The 4,520-nt window shown below is 41.6% G+C and overlaps 1 long non-coding RNA gene across 1 annotated transcript; it reads left to right on the top strand.

Moving 5' to 3' along the window:
• The first annotated feature begins 512 nt into the window (after nucleotides 1-512).
• Nucleotides 513-2,072, top strand: LOC134623320 (uncharacterized). Its single transcript, XR_010093300.2, has 5 exons — nucleotides 513-601; nucleotides 713-864; nucleotides 977-1,009; nucleotides 1,314-1,497; nucleotides 1,968-2,072. It is a non-coding gene; the product is annotated as an uncharacterized LOC134623320 (long non-coding RNA).
• The last annotated feature ends 2,448 nt before the right edge of the window (nucleotides 2,073-4,520 follow it).

The following is a 4,520-nucleotide window of genomic DNA, read 5'->3' as shown; positions in this document are numbered from 1 at the left end:
ATTTTTGAAACCGCTGATTTTTCTATGCGTTTGCACCTTTTGTCCACACGTAATGTATGTCTGGCCGTACATTGTGTTTGTATTTCCAGGCACATTTCACGAAGCAGAACGCAGTCTTCAGAGATCTCTACGTGAACGCTGTGACACGTCTGACCTTCAGTCCGAAGAAGAAACCCAGACCAGTCTTAAAAGAAAGCACAGGTAAAACTTTTTTATTCACAAACATATCTTTGATTGTTAAGAATTTATGATCTTGTCTTTTATACATATCTGTGGTGCTTGCATACTGCAATATCGCCACATAATATAGTCCAAAAAGTGGAAGTTTGTAAACTTTTTAAACATGCAAAGCCGTGTACACTTGTGCACTTCAAAAATTCATTGTATACTGTACCTTCTTGCACGTCTCTGTTTCCTGTGTGTGTTGTTAGAAATCAAACTAACTTTAGGAAAAAATATGCCAAAAGCACATTTACAATTACTTAAGACCGTTTTTAATTTCTTTTCTTTAGACCAAATCCCCTGTACACATATACGGACTCAGAGGATGAGCAGCCTACAAAAAAACGGTTTCCCCAGGCCCCTCGAGTGAAAATACCAGGTAATAAAATACTGCCTAGTGTCTGTGTACATATCTGTGTCTGACACAAGGAAACTTTTTGACAAGTTGTTTGTATTCTTAAATACTTAAAAATGATCTTTTTCTAAACAGCCCTCACCACTCCGCAGTCTGCCCCCCAGCCCACTGATAGCAACCATCATAATGCCCCACCCAGCTTCCGGCACCTTTCGCCACTCCGGCACAAACCGACACAGCTTTGCGATCTCCCCAGCATGCAGAGTCTGATGTCTTCCCTATAGATGGTATGCTTTTAAAAAAGCTTTAAAGCTGCATCACAATGTCATTGTACTCTTATCTTCAAAACACCAGTTTATACTCCTGAATGTCATCTTGTTGTGATTTTTTTTTCTGTAGATTCCAGAGACTCTGTGAGGCCACTATTGCAAGGCAAGTTTGAAAATCTTGGAATTTCACAGTTTACATGGTATAACAAATATATGTGACAGGCAAAAACTAGTAAACACTTTTAGCAGTTACAAGAACTAACAAATGAATATCCAACAAAAGGGAATAGAAATACATTGTACTGCCAATACTTTGGTTTATTCTTTGTATGACTTGAAAATCAGGCTTTAGGGAAAACTAAATGACATGTTTCTATCATCAATTACATGAAGTAAACACACAAGCACTTGCATACACATTTAAGACATAAGACACACTAATTCCATCTCATAAAATGTGTCTATAGGTGAGACGCTTTGCGTTGATTGGTGCTGCTGGACCACACTGGAGGTGCGAGTCCGCCGTGTAATGGTTTATGCCATTACAAAGGAGCTGGCCTCTGTACTCAACTGGGCAGGGAAAAAATACCAAGGACCAGACAAAGCAAAAAAGGGCATTTAAAGAGACAGCGCTGTGCAGATGCATATTTGGTAAGTTTTAACATTTATTGTAGTTTTATGAGCCTAAAGTGAACAATAAAGGGATCAATTGATGTGCTGGGTGCATTTCACATTTCCTATGTCCGGTTTTTGCTATATTATTTTGTCTTTCTTAATAACAAGACTTTCATGTCCGGTTAATCTGGAGATGGAGTTTTTGGTCTTCGGCTTGTTTTGTCCTCAGGTTGTACACTTTGTACAGCCCAACGACCCCATGTTTTCTTTTTTTTAAAGGATACATGGCACACCATGCTAAGACATATCACATTTTCAGCTTATAGCTCTTTGGGAATCAAATGCGGCAGTTTGCTGATTTCTGCCTGGTGACTTTCATGTTTATCAGCCGAGGAGTTTACATACTTTCTCCCTGCTGAAAACAATTAACAAGAGCTTATTCATGTGCTCTAATTCCCTTTTTTTGTCTTTTGTTTTTTTTGTGTGTGTGTCTATTTTTGTCCTAGATGGCCTGGCGCAGCAGGTAGGGGCGAACTCTATGTCTGAGTTGGTCTTTGCTCAAGCAGTCCAGAAATGGCTCAGATATGCTCCAGATCGTACGGGTGGCACGCAGGACGTCCATCATCCATCCCCATCCCGGAGTAAATAATAAAAAGTGACGTGAAACATAGAAATGTAAAAGGAAACTTTGTCTTTTAATAAAGTATTTTGCAAATGATACATGTCTATTGACATTTTGTTTTTTTGTTTTTTTCAATAAAAAACAACTGTGTGAAAGAGGTGGAAAATCAACGTCATAGTTCAACAGTGTTTCAATATCAGAATCTGACATTGTTTCAATGTCAACAGTGTTAGAAAATATGGCGTCGAATCAATGTCAGGTTTCAACATTGATTCAATATCAAAACCTGACGTTGTTTCAATATTAAAAAAGGGTGCAAGAGTGACGTTAGGTCAACGTCAGATTTCAACGTTGATTCAATGACATCGCCTGATATTGACTGAACATTGTTTCAATGTTTCCTTGCTATCTACACACGTACTACACACAGCATTTAGTAAAGACAGTCGTAATGATGACAATAACGAACTAAAACTCACAATGACAAACATCAAGGTGGATAAAGATATAATTAGGAATAATTCCCCCACAAGGGAATTATAGAAAAGGGGAGAGGCCAAAGGGGTAGCCCAAATTTACAGGGTTGCACCAAAGAAGAAGAAAAGGATGAGGAGGGGCTCTAACTGATAATGGAGATGACTACAGACTTGGAGGTCCTAAAGGTCAGGTATACCAGGACAAATGTGGGTTTAAAAACATATTTTGTGTAATTATAGCCCGGTTACATAAGGGTGGACAGTCCGGTGTTGCCCTGATGGTGGCGCTGTAACACAGAGTTTGGGTCACAGAGGCAGAGATAATGTCAAACAAGTTGATTATTTATCAATAAACAGACATGGATTTGTATTTCATGCTGTGGGAGCTGAGAGTGTTATGCTTCCGGAGCTTCAGGCGAAGACCCGTCATCTCAGATCTGAAACACAGAAACAGTCGAATAACCACAGAGTCACGTGATCACTCTGTCACGCTGGTTCTGGCGTGTTTCACAAGTTCACACACCACTCCTCACCATCGTCATGAAAAATTCAAAGTTTTACCAAATAAAGGTAATTTTTTAAAATGTTCTCTTAAAAAAAAGCGCTTCAGCTGGCCCTCTGCTGCTGTCTCAGCGTGAGTAAAGTGAGGACATTTCTACAGCTTCATTTAGAAAAAGTAGGTTCAACACCTCCCATGTCGATATCGGCCAGTTGCTGAGTCAGATGCTCAGCCAGATCGTTCCTGGCGATGGCCCTAAAAATCTCCAGGGTGAAGACCACGGCCTGATGGGGGTGGTGCTGCACCATCAGATCCACAGTTTCATGTCGGTCTGCCCTCTCCAGCTGGTATGCAGGTATATCCCGCATCCTGCGTCCCAGTTGCCACTTGAAACTGGTAAACTGCTCCGCAGTCAGTCTATTCAGCTCTCCCAGGAGCAGTATCATGACCTGTGCCCTGTTAAAAATCACACAACTTTAGATTCCTGCAGAAGAAAACTTGAAAAGCATTAAAATAATTCTGCTTTCCTCTAAGACAGACACTTCCTCACAGCCAATCACATAGCAGCGATCGGTCAGGAACGCCTCCTAATGTCAGGAAGTGAAACAGAAAGGGCCTGCAGCGCTCTACAAAGGTGGATGGTCGTCTTATAGAGGCTGATTTCAGAAAGCATGAACATAAACTGAGTCGCACACACGCAACAACATAACCACGAACACCCTCCCCCACCCTCTTCAGCAAGCTTCAGACAATTTTTCAACGGCTTCCTCCTCGCAAAAGCACCGAAGAGTTTCAGGAAGAAGACGAACGTGAACAGATCGTTATGCTGATCGTGCGAATAGTTTAAGGGTTCATACAGGAAGTTTCACAGGCACGTTTATCCTAATCACATCCATATGGAGGAAGGAGGTCGACAGTCAGGACAAGCAGAAGTCTCATTAAAAGTTCTTTAAACACTCACTGATTTTCTTCCATCGTGCTGCGTCCACTCGCTCTGAAGAAGAAGGAGGAGCTCTGTGACGTCAACACGCAAAGACTCCTGGGAAGAATTTGCCCCGTACGCCTGGAGCTTCATCCTTTGTTTGAAGACAGACGAATGTTCTCTGTGGAAACTTCTATGTCTGGCCTTTAGCTCTCAGTGAAGCAGATGCAGTTTGTTGGCAGTAGGCTGTGTTGCTACACGGACATTTTAGAGCGTGACACACAGGAATGAGCGTGCTGTGATGACACACTGTATGTTGCTATGTAACGCAGCAGAGTCAGTCTGAGCCCCTGTTATGAATACCCTGTTGGGTGGTCTGGAGTCTGTTACAAATGAAACCAGAATACAACAACTGCAGAGGTTTACCTGAACACAGGTGTACTCTCAGTCCGTGTCACGGTTCTGGATCTTTCACCCAGGGTTTTGTGTTTATGGACTTTTCCATCTCATTTCCTGGTTTTGTTTTCTTGTGCTTATGTT

This window comes from Pelmatolapia mariae, unplaced genomic scaffold (genome assembly GCF_036321145.2).
Source record: "Pelmatolapia mariae isolate MD_Pm_ZW unplaced genomic scaffold, Pm_UMD_F_2 NODE_ptg000554l+_length_32064_cov_1, whole genome shotgun sequence".
Classification (NCBI taxonomy): Eukaryota; Metazoa; Chordata; class Actinopteri; order Cichliformes; family Cichlidae; genus Pelmatolapia; species Pelmatolapia mariae.
The sequence above is the reverse complement of the archived record's forward strand: the minus strand, read 5'-3'. Positions and strand labels throughout refer to the sequence as shown.